The 20,353-nt window shown below is 41.4% G+C and overlaps 12 non-coding genes across 12 annotated transcripts; all 12 read right to left on the bottom strand.

The window, feature by feature from the left end:
- Window positions 1–609: 609 nt before the first annotated feature.
- On the bottom strand, window positions 610–682 carry trnaa-agc (transfer RNA alanine (anticodon AGC)). The gene has a single exon. It is a non-coding gene; the product is annotated as a tRNA-Ala (tRNA).
- Window positions 683–3,644: 2,962 nt separating this feature from the next.
- On the bottom strand, window positions 3,645–3,717 carry trnaa-agc (transfer RNA alanine (anticodon AGC)). The gene has a single exon. It is a non-coding gene; the product is annotated as a tRNA-Ala (tRNA).
- A 2,962-nt stretch (window positions 3,718–6,679) lies between these two features.
- Window positions 6,680–6,752, bottom strand: trnaa-agc (transfer RNA alanine (anticodon AGC)). Its single transcript has one exon. It is a non-coding gene; the product is annotated as a tRNA-Ala (tRNA).
- Window positions 6,753–6,994: 242 nt separating this feature from the next.
- trnaa-agc (transfer RNA alanine (anticodon AGC)) lies at window positions 6,995–7,067 on the bottom strand. Its single transcript has one exon. It is a non-coding gene; the product is annotated as a tRNA-Ala (tRNA).
- Window positions 7,068–9,717: 2,650 nt separating this feature from the next.
- Window positions 9,718–9,790, bottom strand: trnaa-agc (transfer RNA alanine (anticodon AGC)). The gene has a single exon. It is a non-coding gene; the product is annotated as a tRNA-Ala (tRNA).
- Window positions 9,791–10,029: 239 nt separating this feature from the next.
- Window positions 10,030–10,102, bottom strand: trnaa-agc (transfer RNA alanine (anticodon AGC)). The gene has a single exon. It is a non-coding gene; the product is annotated as a tRNA-Ala (tRNA).
- A 2,330-nt stretch (window positions 10,103–12,432) lies between these two features.
- On the bottom strand, window positions 12,433–12,505 carry trnaa-agc (transfer RNA alanine (anticodon AGC)). Its single transcript has one exon. It is a non-coding gene; the product is annotated as a tRNA-Ala (tRNA).
- Window positions 12,506–12,744: 239 nt separating this feature from the next.
- On the bottom strand, window positions 12,745–12,817 carry trnaa-agc (transfer RNA alanine (anticodon AGC)). The gene has a single exon. It is a non-coding gene; the product is annotated as a tRNA-Ala (tRNA).
- A 2,023-nt stretch (window positions 12,818–14,840) lies between these two features.
- On the bottom strand, window positions 14,841–14,913 carry trnaa-agc (transfer RNA alanine (anticodon AGC)). Its single transcript has one exon. It is a non-coding gene; the product is annotated as a tRNA-Ala (tRNA).
- A 2,327-nt stretch (window positions 14,914–17,240) lies between these two features.
- trnaa-agc (transfer RNA alanine (anticodon AGC)) lies at window positions 17,241–17,313 on the bottom strand. Its single transcript has one exon. It is a non-coding gene; the product is annotated as a tRNA-Ala (tRNA).
- Window positions 17,314–17,544: 231 nt separating this feature from the next.
- Window positions 17,545–17,617, bottom strand: trnaa-agc (transfer RNA alanine (anticodon AGC)). The gene has a single exon. It is a non-coding gene; the product is annotated as a tRNA-Ala (tRNA).
- Window positions 17,618–18,160: 543 nt separating this feature from the next.
- trnaa-agc (transfer RNA alanine (anticodon AGC)) lies at window positions 18,161–18,233 on the bottom strand. The gene has a single exon. It is a non-coding gene; the product is annotated as a tRNA-Ala (tRNA).
- Window positions 18,234–20,353: the final 2,120 nt, after the last annotated feature.

The following is a 20,353-nucleotide window of genomic DNA, read 5'->3' as shown; positions in this document are numbered from 1 at the left end:
TATATCTTGATTCGTCTATTGTTGCCATTGTCCTGGCTGGAAGGAGCTGTGAAGCGTGAGGTAATACAGTAGGGGGAGTGCGAGTGCTTCTTAAATGTATTGCTTTATGCATTCTCCTCACTCGCGTCCACACAAAAACGTACTCAAGAGAACGGAGTGGAGAATACAATCGGAGCATGAGTGTGGAGCATGGTAGTATGTTTGGAAAAACACCCCTAGAGTTTGAGAGCTACAAGCCCCCACTCACCCAGTAATTTTTGAACTGTCCCTAAATTATCCCATTAAAACACTACATGGGAAATACGTCATGAACTCACAACAATTGAAAGTGCAGAGTATAAAACAGTACTTAGCCTAATATATTATGAACAGCCACGATAGCGTCGTCTACTGTTTGGTCTATTTTGAATCAATATTTCAACTCGCCACCACACTCTACCTTCCACTGGTGTTTCCCAACTGCAGTCCTCAGGTTGCCCCAGCAACACACATTCACATTTTAGAGCCAGACAAGCACGCTTGATTCAATTTGTTTACTAATCCTTCGATTAGTTAAATCAGTCCAGAGCTACAACAACAATGTGTGCTGATTGAACCAAACTAAATAGTTGGAGGATGCGGGGATCGATCCCGCTACCTCTCGCATGCTAAGCAAGCACTCTACCATTTGAGCTAATCCCCCTGTGCCTCCAACAAGAAGTATGAAATCTCAATGACCGCACTGCCAAATCCCTCGTCCATAAGAAAGGATACTTTTTAACAAGTATGCTTGCTTCAGCTGTCTAAAAGTATTTTTCATGGTAGTTCAGTAAAGGTTGAAGTAGTGATAGGAGTAAGCCCAGTGGTGGAAATAGTTGTATTGTTGGGTTAGTATCCAGAGCTACAACAACAATGTGTGCTGATTGAACCAAACTAAATAGTTGGAGGATGCGGGCATCGATCCCGCTACCTGTCACATGCTAAGCGAGCGCTCTACAATTTGAGCTAATTCCCCTGTGCATCCAACAAGAATGATGAAATCTCAATGACCACACTGCCAAATCCCTCGTCCATAAGTAAGGATACTTTTTAAAAAGTATGCTTGCTTCAGCTGTCTAAAAGTATTTTTCATGGTAGTTCAGTAAAGGTGGAAGTAGTGACTGCAGTAAGCCCAGTGGTGGAAATAGTTGTATTGTTGGGTTAGTGAGTTTTGGGTGTATGATAGCAGAAAAACCTGCGAGTCTGGAGTTCCCCCTGCTGGCTGTCTGTGGAATAACATTAGGATCAGTTGATCGTGGGGAAATGCATGTTAGTCGCCCGAAACATGGTCACTGTTTTCCTGTCTTTTGTCGTGCTTATGCTCACTGCGTCTCAGTGGATCGCTCCAAGGCCTTTCTACTGTAAGCAGAGGAGAGGACAGCCTTCCAGTAGAATAAATAAGAGTCACAGCTCCCAACATTTACTAACAAATGAACAGCTACTAAATCAAAGATCTGTCTCATAAACTACACATGTGCCTACATGTGATAACCAAAGGGGATTTTTGCATTACCCCAAGCGACCACATAATTTGTCCCTTTAATTGAAGTAATAATTCGGTGGTTTGGTGGGATTTCCTAAATTCCAGTGTGTTTCTGCTTGCCACAACAAAGTCAAAAGAGAGAATGAACTGGCACACAGACTAAGATATTAGGACCTGTTTAGTAGCAAACAGAAGGCTGTCCATCATATCGCAAAGCCATTATGACAAGGCCTCCTCCTCCCCTGTAGGATAAATAATAATAATTATGATTTATTCTATATAGCACTTTTCATTACACACAGAATCTCAAAGTAGCTTTAAAAACTCAAATAAACTCAAGGTGATCTGGTACATACTTGGCCGATGGCTTCCAAAGCTTCAGATGATAATAATAAGATGGAGAGTGATGGAGTCTGTAGTTAGAGAGGAGTTGAGGCAGTTCACTTCAGATACTTAGCTTGCACTTGTATGTGCTAGAGAACTGTGCTACATACCAATTATTTTCAATATGTATAAATATAGAGATAGAAATATATGTATGACTCCTGCTCTTTTTGTTTTACCTTTTAATAAATCACTTAAATGGGGATCCCTCTTAATGGTTCATGAGTAATTTGGTATTGTTCGGCATGTTTAACGTTACCTGCCTAAGTACCTTAGATCGCAAGCCCATAATTAGTCAATAGGGCTGACTGGCTAGCTACTAGTACTGTTAACTAGCCAGATAGCAACAAAGCATTGTTAGCTAGCTAATGTAACCATGAAGAATTGACATCTATCTTACATATTATTCGTTTTAGGTCATTTTTGTCCTGTTTAGCTATCTGGCTAGCTAAATTGTTACGATTCACATATCTAGCTGATAATTGTGACGTCAAACGTTTGCTTTGTGTATATCTTGATTCGTCTATTGTTGCCATTGTCCTGGCTGGAAGGAGGTTCAGTGAATGGGGCTGTGAAGCGTGAGGTAATACAGTAGGGGGAGTGCGAGTGCTTCTTAAATGTATTGCTTTATGCATTCTCCTCACTCGCGTCCACACAAAAACGTACTCAAGAGAACGGAGTGGAGAATACAATCGGAGCATGAGTGTGGAGCATGGTAGTATGTTTGGAAAAACACCCCTAGAGTTTGAGAGCTACAAGCCCCCACTCACCCAGTAATTTTTGAACTGTCCCTAAATTATCCTATTAAAACACTACATGGGAAATACGTCATGAACTCACAACAATTGAAAGTGCAGAGTATAAAACAGTACTTAGCCTAATATATTATGAACAGCCACGATAGCGTCATCTACTGTTTGGTCTATTTTGAATCAATATTTCAACTCGCCACCACACTCTACGTATTTCCACTGGTGTTTCCCAACTGCAGTCCTCAGGTTGCCCCAGCAACACACATTCACATTTTAGAGCCAGACAAGCACGCTTGATTCAATTTGTTTACTAATCCTTCGATTAGTTAAATCAGTCCAGAGCTACAACAACAATGTGTGCTGATTGAACCAAACTAAATAGTTGGAGGATGCGGGTATCGATCCCGCTAGCTCTCGCATGCTAAGCGAGCGCTCTACCATTTGAGCTAATCCCCCTGTGCCTCCAACAAGAAGTATGAAATCTCAATGACCGCACTGCCAAATCCCTCGTCCATAAGAAAGGATACTTTTTAACAAGTATGCTTGCTTCAGCTGTCTAAAAGTATTTTTCATGGTAGTTCAGTAAAGGTTGAAGTAGTGATAGGAGTAAGCCCAGTGGTGGAAATAGTTGTATTGTTGGGTTAGTATCCAGAGCTACAACAACAATGTGTGCTGATTGAACCAAACTAAATAGTTGGAGGATGCGGGCATCAATCCCGCTACCTCTCGCATGCTAAGCGAGCGCTCTACCATTTGAGCTAATCCCCCTGTGCCTCCAAGAAGAAGTATGAAATCTCAATGACCGCACTGCCAAATCCCTCGTCCATAAGACAGGATACTTTTTAACAAGTATGCTTGCTTCAGCTGTCTAAAAGTATTTTTCATGGTAGTTCAGTAAAGGTTGAAGTAGTGATAGGAGTAAGCCCAGTGGTGGAAATAGTTGTATTGTTGGGTTAGTATCCAGAGCTACAACAACAATGTGTGCTGATTGAACCAAACTAAATAGTTGGAGGATGCGGGCATCGAGCCCGCTACCTCTCGCATGCTAAGCGAGCGCTCTACCATTTGAGCTAATCCCCCTGTGCCTCCAACAAGAAGTATGAAATCTCAATGACCGCACTGCCAAATCCCTCATCCATAAGAAAGGATACTTTTTAACAAGTATGCTTGCTTCAGCTGTCTAAAAGTATTTTTCATGGTAGTTCAGTAAAGGTTGCAGTAGTGATAGGAGTAAGCCCAGTGGTGGAAATAGTTGTATTGTTGGGTTAGTATCCAGAGCTACAACAACAATGTGTGCTGATTGAACCAAACTAAATAGTTGGAGGATGCGGGCATCGATCCCGCTACCTCTCGCATGCTAAGCAAGCGCTCTACCATTTGAGCCAATCCCCCTGTGCCTCCAACAAGAAGTATGAAATCTCAATGACCACACTGCCAAATCCCTCGTCCATAAGTAAGGATACTTTTTAAAAAGTATGCTTGCTTCAGCTGTCTAAAAGTATTCTTCATGGTAGTTCAGTAAAGGTGGAAGTAGTGACTGCAGTAAGCCCAGTGGTGGAAATAGTTGTATTGTTGGGTTAGTGAGTTTTGGGTGTATGATAGCAGAAAAACCTGCGAGTCTGGAGTTCCCCCTGCTGGCTGTCTGTGGAATAACATTAGGATCAGTTGATCGTGGGGAAATGCATGTTAGTCGCCCGAAACATGGTCACTGTTTTCCTGTCTTTTGTCGTGCTTATGCTCACTGCGTCTCAGTGGATCGCTCCAAGGCCTTTCTACTGTAAGCAGAGGAGAGGACAGCCTTCCAGTAGAATAAATAAGAGTCACAGCTCCCAACATTTACTAACAAATGAACAGCTACTAAATCAAAGATCTGTCTCATAAACTACACATGTGCCTACATGTGATAACCAAAGGGGATTTTTGCATTACCCCAAGCGACCACATAATTTGTCCCTTTAATTGAAGTAATAATTCGGTGGTTTGGTGGGATTTCCTAAATTCCAGTGTGTTTCTGCTTGCCACAACAAAGTCAAAAGAGAGAATGAACTGGCACACAGACTAAGATATTAGGACCTGTTTAGTAGCAAACAGAAGGCTGTCCATCATATCGCAAAGCCATTATGACAAGGGCTCCTCCTCCCCTGTAGGATAAATAATAATAATTATGATTTATTCTATATAGCACTTTTCATTACACACAGAATCTCAAAGTAGCTTTAAAAACTCAAATAAACTCAAGGTGATCTGGTACATACTTGGCCGATGGCTTCCAAAGCTTCAGATGATAATAATAAGATGGAGAGTGATGGAGTCTGTAGTTAGAGAGGAGTTGAGGCAGTTCACTTCAGATACTTAGCTTGCACTTGTATGTGCTAGAGAACTGTGCTACATACCAATTATTTTCAATATGTATAAATATAGAGATAGAAATATATGTATGACTCCTGCTCTTTTTGTTTTACCTTTTAATAAATCACTTAAATGGGGATCCCTCTTAATGGTTCATGAGTAATTTGGTATTGTTCGGCATGTTTAACGTTACCTGCCTAAGTACCTTAGATCGCAAGCCCATAATTAGTCAATAGGGCTGACTGGCTAGCTACTAGTACTGTTAACTAGCCAGATAGCAACAAAGCATTGTTAGCTAGCTAATGTAACCATGAAGAATTGACATCTATCTTACATATTATTCGTTTTAGGTCATTTTTGTCCTGTTTAGCTATCTGGCTAGCTAAATTGTTACGATTCACATATCTAGCTGATAATTGTGACGTCAAACGTTTGCTTTGTGTATATCTTGATTCGTCTATTGTTGCCATTGTCCTGGCTGGAAGGAGGTTCAGTGAATGGGGCTGTGAAGCGTGAGGTAATACAGTAGGGGGAGTGCGAGTGCTTCTTAAATGTATTGCTTTATGCATTCTCCTCACTCGCGTCCACACAAAAACGTACTCAAGAGAACGGAGTGGAGAATACAATCGGAGCATGAGTGTGGAGCATGGTAGTATGTTTGGAAAAACACCCCTAGAGTTTGAGAGCTACAAGCCCCCACTCACCCAGTAATTTTTGAACTGTCCCTAAATTATCCTATTAAAACACTACATGGGAAATACGTCATGAACTCACAACAATTGAAAGTGCAGAGTATAAAACAGTACTTAGCCTAATATATTATGAACAGCCACGATAGCGTCGTCTACTGTTTGGTCTATTTTGAATCAATATTTCAACTCGCCACCACACTCTACGTATTTCCACTGGTGTTTCCCAACTGCAGTCCTCAGGTTGCCCCAGCAACACACATTCACATTTTAGAGCCAGACAAGCACGCTTGATTCAATTTGTTTACTAATCCTTCGATTAGTTAAATCAGTCCAGAGCTACAACAACAATGTGTGCTGATTGAACCAAACTAAATAGTTGGAGGATGCGGGTATCGATCCCGCTAGCTCTCGCATGCTAAGCGAGCGCTCTACCATTTGCGCTAATCCCCCTGTGCCTCCAACAAGAAGTATGAAATCTCAATGACCGCACTGCCAAATCCCTCGTCCATAAGAAAGGATACTTTTTAACAAGTATGCTTGCTTCAGCTGTCTAAAAGTATTTTTCATGGTAGTTCAGTAAAGGTTGAAGTAGTGATAGGAGTAAGCCCAGTGGTGGAAATAGTTGTATTGTTGGGTTAGTATCCAGAGCTACAACAACAATGTGTGCTGATTGAACCAAACTAAATAGTTGGAGGATGCGGGCATCAATCCCGCTACCTCTCGCATGCTAAGCGAGCGCTCTACCATTTGAGCTAATCCCCCTGTGCCTCCAAGAAGAAGTATGAAATCTCAATGACCGCACTGCCAAATCCCTCGTCCATAAGACAGGATACTTTTTAACAAGTATGCTTGCTTCAGCTGTCTAAAAGTATTTTTTATGGTAGTTCAGTAAAGGTTGAAGTAGTGATAGGAGTAAGCCCAGTGGTGGAAATAGTTGTATTGTTGGGTTAGTATCCAGAGCTACAACAACAATGTGTGCTGATTGAACCAAACTAAATAGTTGGAGGATGCGGGCATCGATCCCGCTACCTCTCGCATGCTAAGCGAGCGCTCTACCATTTGAGCTAATCCCCCTGTGCCTCCAACAAGAAGAAGTATGAAATCTCAATGACCGCACTGTCAAATCCCTCATCCATAAGAAAGGATACTTTTTAACAAGTATGCTTGCTTCAGCTGTCTAAAAGTATTTTTCATGGTAGTTCAGTAAAGGTTGCAGTAGTGATAGGAGTAAGCCCAGTGGTGGAAATAGTTGTATTGTTGGGTTAGTATCCAGAGCTACAACAACAATGTGTGCTGATTGAACCAAACTAAATAGTTGGAGGATGCGGGGATCGATCCCGCTACCTCTCGCATGCTAAGCGAGAGCTCTACCATTTGAGCCAATCCCCCTGTGCCTCCAACAAGAAGTATGAAATCTCAATGACCGCACTGCCAAATTCCTCGTCCATAAGAAAGGATACTTTTTAAAAAGTATGCTTGCTTCAGCTGTCTAAAAGTATTTTTCATGGTAGTTCAGTAAAGGTGGAAGTAGTGACTGCAGTAAGCCCAGTGGTGGAAATAGTTGTATTGTTGGGTTAGTGAGTTTTGGGTGTATGATAGCAGAAAAACCTGCGAGTCTGGAGTTCCCCCTGCTGGCTGTCTGTGGAATAACATTAGGATCAGTTGATCGTGGGGAAATGCATGTTAGTCGCCCGAAACATGGTCACTGTTTTCCTGTCTTTTGTCGTGCTTATGCTCACTGCGTCTCAGTGGATCGCTCCAAGGCCTTTCTACTGTAAGCAGAGGAGAGGACAGCCTTCCAGTAGAATAAATAAGAGTCACAGCTCCCAACATTTACTAACAAATGAACAGCTACTAAATCAAAGATCTGTCTCATAAACTACACATGTGCCTACATGTGATAACCAAAGGGGATTTTTGCATTACCCCAAGCGACCACATAATTTGTCCCTTTAATTGAAGTAATAATTCGGTGGTTTGGTGGGATTTCCTAAATTCCAGTGTGTTTCTGCTTGCCACAACAAAGTCAAAAGAGAGAATGAACTGGCACACAGACTAAGATATTAGGACCTGTTTAGTAGCAAACAGAAGGCTGTCCATCATATCGCAAAGCCATTATGACAAGGGCTCCTCCTCCCCTGTAGGATAAATAATAATAATTATGATTTATTCTATATAGCACTTTTCATTACACACAGAATCTCAAAGTAGCTTTAAAAACTCAAATAAACTCAAGGTGATCTGGTACATACTTGGCCGATGGCTTCCAAAGCTTCAGATGATAATAATAAGATGGAGAGTGATGGAGTCTGTAGTTAGAGAGGAGTTGAGGCAGTTCACTTCAGATACTTAGCTTGCACTTGTATGTGCTAGAGAACTGTGCTACATACCAATTATTTTCAATATGTATAAATATAGAGATAGAAATATATGTATGACTCCTGCTCTTTTTGTTTTACCTTTTAATAAATCACTTAAATGGGGATCCCTCTTAATGGTTCATGAGTAATTTGGTATTGTTCGGCATGTTTAACGTTACCTGCCTAAGTACCTTAGATCGCAAGCCCATAATTAGTCAATAGGGCTGACTGGCTAGCTACTAGTACTGTTAACTAGCCAGATAGCAACAAAGCATTGTTAGCTAGCTAATGTAACCATGAAGAATTGACATCTATCTTACATATTATTCGTTTTAGGTCATTTTTGTCCTGTTTAGCTATCTGGCTAGCTAAATTGTTACGATTCACATATCTAGCTGATAATTGTGACGTCAAACGTTTGCTTTGTGTATATCTTGATTCGTCTATTGTTGCCATTGTCCTGGCTGGAAGGAGGTTCAGTGAATGGGGCTGTGAAGCGTGAGGTAATACAGTAGGGGGAGTGCGAGTGCTTCTTAAATGTATTGCTTTATGCATTCTCCTCACTCGCGTCCACACAAAAACGTACTCAAGAGAACGGAGTGGAGAATACAATCGGAGCATGAGTGTGGAGCATGGTAGTATGTTTGGAAAAACACCCCTAGAGTTTGAGAGCTACAAGCCCCCACTCACCCAGTAATTTTTGAACTGTCCCTAAATTATCCTATTAAAACACTACATGGGAAATACGTCATGAACTCACAACAATTGAAAGTGCAGAGTATAAAACAGTACTTAGCCTAATATATTATGAACAGCCACGATAGCGTCGTCTACTGTTTGGTCTATTTTGAATCAATATTTCAACTCGCCACCACACTCTACGTATTTCCACTGGTGTTTCCCAACTGCAGTCCTCAGGTTGCCCCAGCAACACACATTCACATTTTAGAGCCAGACAAGCACGCTTGATTCAATTTGTTTACTAATCCTTCGATTAGTTAAATCAGTCCAGAGCTACAACAACAATGTGTGCTGATTGAACCAAACTAAATAGTTGGAGGATGCGGGTATCGATCCCGCTAGCTCTCGCATGCTAAGCGAGCGCTCTACCATTTGCGCTAATCCCCCTGTGCCTCCAACAAGAAGTATGAAATCTCAATGACCGCACTGCCAAATCCCTCGTCCATAAGAAAGGATACTTTTTAACAAGTATGCTTGCTTCAGCTGTCTAAAAGTATTTTTCATGGTAGTTCAGTAAAGGTTGAAGTAGTGATAGGAGTAAGCCCAGTGGTGGAAATAGTTGTGTTGTTGGGTTAGTATCCAGAGCTACAACAACAATGTGTGCTGATTGAACCAAACTAAATAGTTGGAGGATGCGGGCATCAATCCCGCTACCTCTCGCATGCTAAGCGAGCGCTCTACCATTTGAGCTAATCCCCCTGTGCCTCCAAGAAGAAGTATGAAATCTCAATGACCGCACTGCCAAATCCCTCGTCCATAAGACAGGATACTTTTTAACAAGTATGCTTGCTTCAGCTGTCTAAAAGTATTTTTTATGGTAGTTCAGTAAAGGTTGAAGTAGTGATAGGAGTAAGCCCAGTGGTGGAAATAGTTGTATTGTTGGGTTAGTATCCAGAGCTACAACAACAATGTGTGCTGATTGAACCAAACTAAATAGTTGGAGGATGCGGGCATCGATCCCGCTACCTCTCGCATGCTAAGCGAGCGCTCTACCATTTGAGCTAATCCCCCTGTGCCTCCAACAAGAAGTATGAAATCTCAATGACCGCACTGTCAAATCCCTCATCCATAAGAAAGGATACTTTTTAACAAGTATGCTTGCTTCAGCTGTCTAAAAGTATTTTTCATGGTAGTTCAGTAAAGGTTGCAGTAGTGATAGGAGTAAGCCCAGTGGTGGAAATAGTTGTATTGTTGGGTTAGTATCCAGAGCTACAACAACAATGTGTGCTGATTGAACCAAACTAAATAGTTGGAGGATGCGGGGATCGATCCCGCTACCTCTCGCATGCTAAGCGAGAGCTCTACCATTTGAGCCAATCCCCCTGTGCCTCCAACAAGAAGTATGAAATCTCAATGACCGCACTGCCAAATTCCTCGTCCATAAGAAAGGATACTTTTTAAAAAGTATGCTTGCTTCAGCTGTCTAAAAGTATTTTTCATGGTAGTTCAGTAAAGGTGGAAGTAGTGACTGCAGTAAGCCCAGTGGTGGAAATAGTTGTATTGTTGGGTTAGTGAGTTTTGGGTGTATGATAGCAGAAAAACCTGCGAGTCTGGAGTTCCCCCTGCTGGCTGTCTGTGGAATAACATTAGGATCAGTTGATCGTGGGGAAATGCATGTTAGTCGCCCGAAACATGGTCACTGTTTTCCTGTCTTTTGTCGTGCTTATGCTCACTGCGTCTCAGTGGATCGCTCCAAGGCCTTTCTACTGTAAGCAGAGGAGAGGACAGCCTTCCAGTAGAATAAATAAGAGTCACAGCTCCCAACATTTACTAACAAATGAACAGCTACTAAATCAAAGATCTGTCTCATAAACTACACATGTGCCTACATGTGATAACCAAAGGGGATTTTTGCATTACCCCAAGCGACCACATAATTTGTCCCTTTAATTGAAGTAATAATTCGGTGGTTTGGTGGGATTTCCTCAATTCCAGTGTGTTTCTGCTTGCCACAACAAAGTCAAAAGAGAGAATGAACTGGCACACAGACTAAGATATTAGGACCTGTTTAGTAGCAAACAGAAGGCTGTCCATCATATCGCAAAGCCATTATGACAAGGGCTCCTCCTCCCCTGTAGGATAAATAATAATAATTATGATTTATTCTATATAGCACTTTTCATTACACACAGAATCTCAAAGTAGCTTTAAAAACTCAAATAAACTCAAGGTGATCTGGTACATACTTGGCCGATGGCTTCCAAAGCTTCAGATGATAATAATAAGATGGAGAGTGATGGAGTCTGTAGTTAGAGAGGAGTTGAGGCAGTTCACTTCAGATACTTAGCTTGCACTTGTATGTGCTAGAGAACTGTGCTACATACCAATTATTTTCAATATGTATAAATATAGAGATAGAAATATATGTATGACTCCTGCTCTTTTTGTTTTACCTTTTAATAAATCACTTAAATGGGGATCCCTCTTAATGGTTCATGAGTAATTTGGTATTGTTCGGCATGTTTAACGTTACCTGCCTAAGTACCTTAGATCGCAAGCCCATAATTAGTCAATAGGGCTGACTGGCTAGCTACTAGTACTGTTAACTAGCCAGATAGCAACAAAGCATTGTTAGCTAGCTAATGTAACCATGAAGAATTGACATCTATCTTACATATTATTCGTTTTAGGTCATTTTTGTCCTGTTTAGCTATCTGGCTAGCTAAATTGTTACGATTCACATATCTAGCTGATAATTGTGACGTCAAACGTTTGCTTTGTGTATATCTTGATTCGTCTATTGTTGCCATTGTCCTGGCTGGAAGGAGGTTCAGTGAATGGGGCTGTGAAGCGTGAGGTAATACAGTAGGGGGAGTGCGAGTGCTTCTTAAATGTATTGCTTTATGCATTCTCCTCACTCGCGTCCACACAAAAACGTACTCAAGAGAACGGAGTGGAGAATACAATCGGAGCATGAGTGTGGAGCATGGTAGTATGTTTGGAAAAACACCCCTAGAGTTTGAGAGCTACAAGCCCCCACTCACCCAGTAATTTTTGAACTGTCCCTAAATTATCCTATTAAAACACTACATGGGAAATACGTCATGAACTCACAACAATTGAAAGTGCAGAGTATAAAACAGTACTTAGCCTAATATATTATGAACAGCCACGATAGCGTCGTCTACTGTTTGGTCTATTTTGAATCAATATTTCAACTCGCCACCACACTCTACGTATTTCCACTGGTGTTTCCCAACTGCAGTCCTCAGGTTGCCCCAGCAACACACATTCACATTTTAGAGCAAGACAAGCACGCTTGATTCAATTTCTTTACTAATCCTTCGATTAGTTAAATCAGTCCAGAGCTACAACAACAATGTGTGCTGATTGAACCAAACTAAATAGTTGGAGGATGCGGGCATCGATCCCGCTAGCTCTCGCATGCTAAGCGAGCGCTCTACCATTTGAGCTAATCCCCCTGTGCCTCCAACAAGAAGTATGAAATCTCAATGACCGCACTGCCAAATCCCTCGTCCATAAGAAAGGATACTTTTTAACAAGTATGCTTGCTTCAGCTGTCTAAAAGTATTTTTCATGGTAGTTCAGTAAAGGTTGAAGTAGTGATAGGAGTAAGCCCAGTGGTGGAAATAGTTGTATTGTTATCCAGATATACAACAACAATGTGTGCTGATTGAACCAAACTAAAAAGTTGGAGGATGCGGGCATCGATCCCGCTACCTCTCGCATGCTAAGCGAGCGCTCTACCATTTGAGCCAATCCCCCTGTGCCTCCAACAAGAAGTATGAAATCTCAATGACCGCACTGCCAAATTCCTCGTCCATAAGAAAGGATACTTTTTAACAAGTATGCTTGCTTCAGCTGTCTAAAATAATTTTTCATGGTAGTTCAGTAAAGGTTGAAGTAGTTATAGGAGTAAGCCCAGTGGTGGAAATAGTTGTATTGTTGGGTTAGTATCCAGAGCTACAACAACAATGTGTGCTGATTGAACCAAACTAAGTAGTTGGAGGATGCGGGCATCGATCCCGCTACCTCTCGCATGCTAAGCGAGCGCTCTACCATTTGAGCTAATCCCCCTGTGCATCCAACAAGAAGTATGAAATCTCAATGACCACACTGCCAAATCCCTCGTCCATAAGTAAGGATACTTTTTAAAAAGTATGCTTGCTTCAGCTGTCTAAAAGTATTCTTCATGGTAGTTCAGTAAAGTTGGAAGTAGTGACTGCAGTAAGCCCAGTGGTGGAAATAGTTGTATTGTTGGGTTAGTGAGTTTTGGGTGTATGATAGCAGAAAAACCTGCGAGTCTGGAGTTCCCCCTGCTGGCTGTCTGTGGAATAACATTAGGATCAGTTGATCGTGGGGAAATGCATGTTAGTCGCCCGAAACATGGTCACTGTTTTCCTGTCTTTTGTCGTGCTTATGCTCACTGCGTCTCAGTGGATCGCTCCAAGGCCTTTCTACTGTAAGCAGAGGAGAGGACAGCCTTCCAGTAGAATAAATAAGAGTCACAGCTCCCAACATTTACTAACAAATGAACAGCTACTAAATCAAAGATCTGTCTCATAAACTACACATGTGCCTACATGTGATAACCAAAGGGGATTTTTGCATTACCCCAAGCGACCACATAATTTGTCCCTTTAATTGAAGTAATAATTCGGTGGTTTGGTGGGATTTCCTAAATTCCAGTGTGTTTCTGCTTGCCACAACAAAGTCAAAAGAGAGAATGAACTGGCACACAGACTAAGATATTAGGACCTGTTTAGTAGCAAACAGAAGGCTGTCCATCATATCGCAAAGCCATTATGACAAGGGCTCCTCCTCCCCTGTAGGATAAATAATAATAATTATGATTTATTCTATATAGCACTTTTCATTACACACAGAATCTCAAAGTAGCTTTAAAAACTCAAATAAACTCAAGGTGATCTGGTACATACTTGGCCGATGGCTTCCAAAGCTTCAGATGATAATAATAAGATGGAGAGTGATGGAGTCTGTAGTTAGAGAGGAGTTGAGGCAGTTCACTTCAGATACTTAGCTTCCACTTGTATGTGCTAGAGAACTGTGCTACATACCAATTATTTTCAATATGTATAAATATAGAGATAGAAATATATGTATGACTCCTGCTCTTTTTGTTTTACCTTTTAATAAATCACTTAAATGGGGATCCCTCTTAATGGTTCATGAGTAATTTGGTATTGTTCGGCATGTTTAACGTTACCTGCCTAAGTACCTTAGATCGCAAGCCCATAATTAGTCAATATGGCTGACTGGCTAGCTACTAGTACTGTTAACTAGCCAGATAGAAACAAAGCATTGTTAGCTAGCTAATGTAACCATGAAGAATTGACATCTATCTTACATATTATTCATTTTAGGTCATTTTTGTCCTGTTTAGCTATCTGGCTAGCTAAATTGTTACGATTCACATATCTAGCTGATAATTGTGACGTCAAACGTTTGCTTTGTGTATATCTTGATTCGTCTATTGTTGCCATTGTCCTGGCTGGAAGGAGGTTCAGTGAATGGGGCTGTGAAGCGTGAGGTAATACAGTAGGGGGAGTGCGAGTGCTTCTTAAATGTATTGCTTTATGCATTCTCCTCACTCGCGTCCACACAAAAACGTACTCAAGAGAACGGAGTGGAGAATACAATCGGAGCATGAGTGTGGAGCATGGTAGTATGTTTGGAAAAACACCCCTAGAGTTTGAGAGCTACAAGCCCCCACTCACCCAATAATTTTTGAACTGTCCCTAAATTATCCTATTAAAACACTACATGGGAAATACGTCATGAACTCACAACAATTGAAAGTGCAGAGTATAAAGCAGTACTTAGCCTAATATATTATGAACAGCCACGATAGCGTCGTCTACTGTTTGGTCTATTTTGAATCAATACTTCAACTCGCCACCACACTCTACCTTCCACTGGTGTTTCCCAACTGCAGTCCTCAGGTTGCCCCAGCAACACACATTCACATTTTAGAGCCAGACAAGCACGCTTGATTCAATTTGTTTACTAATCCTTCGATTAGTTAAATCAGTCCAGAGCTACAACAACAATGTGTGCTGATTGAACCAAACTAAATAGTTGGAGGATGCGGGCATCGATCCCGCTACCTCTCGCATGCTAAGCGAGCGCTCTACCATTTGAGCTAATCCCCCTGTGCCTCTAACAAGAAGTATGAAATCTCAATGACCGCACTGCCAAATCCCTCGTCCATAAGAAAGGATACTTTTTAACAAGTATGCTTGCTTCAGCTGTCTAAAAGTATTTTTCATGGTAGTTCAGTAAAGGTTGAAGTAGTGATAGGAGTAAGCCCAGTGGTGGAAATAGTTGTATTGTTATCCAGATCTACAACAACAATGTGTGCTGATTGAACCAAACTAAATAGTTGGAGGATGCGGGCATGGATCCCGCTACCTCTCGCATGCTAAGCGAGCGCTCTACCATTTGAGCCAATCCCCCTGTGCCTCCAACAAGAAGTATGAAATCTCAATGACCGCACTGCCAAATCCCTCGTCCATAAGTAAGGATACTTTTTAAAAAGTATGCTTGCTTCAGCTGTCTAAAAGTATTCTTCATGGTAGTTCAGTAAAGGTGGAAGTAGTGACTGCAGTAAGCCCAGTGGTGGAAATAGTTGTATTGTTGGGTTAGTGAGTTTTGGGTGTATGATAGCAGAAAAACCTGCGAGTCTGGAGTTCCCCCTGCTGGCTGTCTGTGGAATAACATTAGGATCAGTTGATCGTGGGGAAATGCATGTTAGTCGCCCGAAACATGGTCACTGTTTTCCTGTCTTTTGTCGTGCTTATGCTCACTGCGTCTCAGTGGATCGCTCCAAGGCCTTTCTACTGTAAGCAGAGGAGAGGACAGCCTTCCAGTAGAATAAATAAGAGTCACAGCTCCCAACATTTACTAACAAATGAACAGCTACTAAATCAAAGATCTGTCTCATAAACTACACATGTGCCTACATGTGATAACCAAAGGGGATTTTTGCATTACCCCAAGCGACCACATAATTTGTCCCTTTAATTGAAGTAATAATTCGGTGGTTTGGTGGGATTTCCTAAATTCCAGTGTGTTTCTGCTTGCCACAACAAAGTCAAAAGAGAGAATGAACTGGCACACAGACTAAGATATTAGGACCTGTTTAGTAGCAAACAGAAGGCTGTCCATCATATCGCAAAGCCATTATGACAAGGGCTCCTCCTCCCCTGTAGGATAAATAATAATAATTATAATTTATTCTATATAGCACTTTTCATTACACACAGAATCTCAAAGTAGCTTTAAAAACTCAAATAAACTCAAGGTGATCTGGTACATACTTGGCCGATGGCTTCCAAAGCTTCAGATGATAATAATAAGATGGAGAGTGATGGAGTCTGTAGTTAGAGAGGAGTTGAGGCAGTTCACTTCAGATACTTAGCTTGCACTTGTATGTGCTAGAGAACTGTGCTACATACCAATTATTTTCAATATGTATAAATATAGAGATAGAAATATATGTATGACTCCTGCTCTTTTTGTTTTACCTTTTAATAAATCACTTAAATGGGGATCCCTCTTAATGGTTCATGAGTAATTTGGTATTGTTCGGCATGTTTAACGTTACCTGCCTAAGTACCTTAGATCGCAAGCCCATAATTAGTCAATAGGGCTGACTGGCTAGCTACTAGTACTGTTAACTAGCCAAATAGCAACAAAGCATTGTTAGCTAGCTAATGTAACCATGAAGAATTGACATCTATCTTACATATTATTCGTTTTAGGTCATTTTTGTCCTGTTTAGCTATCTGGCTAGCTAAATTGTTACGATTCACATATCTAGCTGATAATTGTGACGTCAAACGTTTGCTTTGTGTATATCTTGATTCGTCTATTGTTGCCATTGTCCTGGCTGGAAGGAGGTTCAGTGAATGGGGCTGTGAAGCGTGAGGTAATACAGTAGGGGGAGTGCGAGTGCTTCTTAAATGTATTGCTTAATGCATTCTCCTCACTCGCGTCCACACAAAAACGTACTCAAGAGAACGGAGTGGAGAATACAATCGGAGCATGAGTGTGGAGCATGGTAGTATGTTTGGAAAAACACCCCTAGAGTTTGAGAGCTACAATCCCCCACTCACCCAGTAATTTTTGAACTGTCCCTAAATTATCCTATTAAAACACTACATGGGAAATACGTCATGAACTCACAACAATTGAAAGTGCAGAGTATAAAACAGTACTTAGCCTAATATATTATGAACAGCCACGATAGCGTCGTCTACTGTTTGGTCTATTTTGAATCAATATTTCAACTCGCCACCACACTCTACCTTCCACTGGTGTTTCCCAACTGCAGTCCTCAGGTTGCCCCAGCAACACACATTCACATTTTAGAGCCAGACAAGCACGCTTGATTCAATTTGTTTACTAATCCTTCGATTAGTTAAATCAGTCCAGAGATACAACAACAATGTGTGCTGATTGAACCAAACTAAATAGTTGGAGGATGCGGGAATCGATCCCGCTACCTCTCGCATGCTAAGCGAGCGCTCTACCATTTGAGCTAATCCCCCTGTGCCTCCAACAAGAAGTATGAAATCTCAATGACCGCACTGCCAAATCCCTCGTCCATAAGAAAGGATACTTTTTAACAAGTATGCTTGCTTCAGCTGTCTAAAAGTATTTTTCATGGTAGTTCAGTAAAGGTTGAAGTAGTGATAGGAGTAAGCCCAGTGGTGGAAATAGTTGTATTGTTATCCAGATCTAGAACAACAATGTGTGCTGATTGAACCAAACTAAATAGTTGGAGGATGCGGGCATCGATCCCGCTACCTCTCGCATGCTAAGCGAGCGCTCTACCATTTGAGCCAATCCCCCTGTGCCTCCAACAAGAAGTATGAAATCTCAATGACCGCACTGCCAAATCCCTCGTCCATAAGAAAGGACACTTTTTAACAAGTATGCTTGCTTCAGCTGTCTAAAAGTATTTTTCATGGTAGTTCAGTAAAGGTTGAAGTAGTGATAGGAGTAAGCCCAGTGGTGGAAATAGTTGTATTGTTATCCAGATCTACAACAACAATGTGTGCTGATTGAACCAAACTAAATAGTTGGAGGATGCGGGCATCGATCCCGCTACCTCTCGCATGCTAAGCAAGCGCTCTACCATTTGAGCCAATCCCCCTGTGCCTCCAACAAGAAGTATGAAATCTCAATGACCGCACTGCCAAATTCCTCGTCCATAAGAAAGGATACTTTTTAACAAGTATGCTTGCTTCAGCTGTCTAAAAGTATTTTTCATGGTAGTTCAGTAAAGGTTGAAGTAGTTATAGGAGTAAGCCCAGTGGTGGAAATAGTTGTATTGTTGGGTTAGTATCCAGAGCTACAACAACAATGTGTGCTGATTGAACCAAACTAAGTAGTTGGAGGATGCGGGCATCGATCCCGCTACCTCTCGCATGCTAAGCGAGCGCTCTACCATTTGAGCTAATCCCCCTGTGCATCCAACAAGAAGTATGAAATCTCAATGACCACACTGCCAAATCCCTCGTCCATAAGTAAGGATACTTTTTAAAAAGTATGCTTGCTTCAGCTGTCTAAAAGTATTCTTCATGGTAGTTCAGTAAAGGTGGAAGTAGTGACTGCAGTAAGCCCAGTGGTGGAAATAGTTGTATTGTTGGGTTAGTGAGTTTTGGGTGTATGATAGCAGAAAAACCTGCGAGTCTGGAGTTCCCCCTGCTGGCTGTCTGTGGAATAACATTAGGATCAGTTGATCGTGGGGAAATGCATGTTAGTCGCCCGAAACATGGTCACTGTTTTCCTGTCTTTTGTCGTGCTTATGCTCACTGCGTCTCAGTGGATCGCTCCAAGGCCTTTCTACTGTAAGCAGAGGAGAGGACAGCCTTCCAGTAGAATAAATAAGAGTCACAGCTCCCAACATTTACTAACAAATGAACAGCTACTAAATCAAAGATCTGTCTCATAAACTACACATGTGCCTACATGTGATAACCAAAGGGGATTTTTGCATTACCCCAAGCGACCACATAATTTGTCCCTTTAATTGAAGTAATAATTCGGTGGTTTGGTGGGATTTCCTAAATTCCAGTGTGTTTCTGCTTGCCACAACAAAGTCAAAAGAGAGAATGAACTGGCACACAGACTAAGATATTAGGACCTGTTTAGTAGCAAACAGAAGGCTGTCCATCATATCGCAAAGCCATTATGACAAGGGCTCCTCCTCCCCTGTAGGATAAATAATAATAATTATGATTTATTCTATATAGCACTTTTCATTACACACAGAATCTCAAAGTAGCTTTAAAAACTCAAATAAACTCAAGGTGATCTGGTACATACTTGGCCGATGGCTTCCAAAGCTTCAGATGATAATAATAAGATGGAGAGTGATGGAGTCTGTAGTTAGAGAGGAGTTGAGGCAGTTCACTTCAGATACTTAGCTTGCACTTGTATGTGCTAGAGAACTGTGCTACATACCAATTATTTTCAATATGTATAAATATAGAGATAGAAATATATGTATGACTCCTGCTCTTTTTGTTTTACCTTTTAATAAATCACTTAAATGGGGATCCCTCTTAATGGTTCATGAGTAATTTGGTATTGTTCGGCATGTTTAACGTTACCTGCCTAAGTACCTTAGATCGCAAGCCCATAATTAGCCAATAGGGCTGACTGGCTAGCTACTAGTACTGTTAACTAGCCAGATAGCAACAAAGCATTGTTAGCTAGCTAATGTAACCATGAAGAATTGACATCTATCTTACATATTATTCGTTTTAGGTCATTTTTGTCCTGTTTAGCTATCTGGCTAGCTAAATTGTTACGATTCACATATCTAGCTGATAATTGTGACGTCAAACGTTTGCTTTGTGTATATCTTGATTCGTCTATTGTTGCCATTGTCCTGGCTGGAAGGAGGTTCAGTGAATGGGGCTGTGAAGCGTGAGGTAATACAGTAGGGGGAGTGCGAGTGCTTCTTAAATGTATTGCTTAATGCATTCTCCTCACTCGCGTCCACACAAAAACGTACTCAAGAGAACGGAGTGGAGAATACAATCGGAGCATGAGTGTGGAGCATGGTAGTATGTTTGGAAAAACACCCCTAGAGTTTGAGAGCTACAAGCCCCCACTCACCCAGTAATTTTTGAACTGTCCCTAAATTATCCTATTAAAACACTACATGGGAAATACGTCATGAACTCACAACAATTGAAAGTGCAGAGTATAAAACAGTACTTAGCCTAATATATTATGAACAGCCACGATAGCGTCGTCTACTGTTTGGTCTATTTTGAATCAATATTTCAACTCGCCACCACACTCTACGTATTTCCCACTGGTGTTTCCCAACTGCAGTCCTCAGGTTGCCCCAGCAACACACATTCACATTTTAGAGCCAGACAAGCACGCTTGATTCAATTTGTTAACTAATCCTTCGATTAGTTAAATCAGTCCAGAGCTACGTGTGCATATTGAACCAAACTAAATAGTTGGAGGATGCGGGCATCGATCCCACTACCTTTCGCATGCTAAGCGAGCGCTCTACCATTTGAGCTAATCCCCCTGTGCCTCCAACAAGAAGTATGAAATCTC

This window comes from Oncorhynchus mykiss, chromosome 25, assembly GCF_057628025.1.
Source record: "Oncorhynchus mykiss isolate SJ-2025 chromosome 25, ASM5762802v1, whole genome shotgun sequence".
Taxonomy (NCBI): domain Eukaryota; kingdom Metazoa; phylum Chordata; class Actinopteri; order Salmoniformes; family Salmonidae; genus Oncorhynchus; species Oncorhynchus mykiss.
Note: the sequence above shows the minus strand (reverse complement) of the source record. Positions and strands in the feature narration are given on the sequence as shown.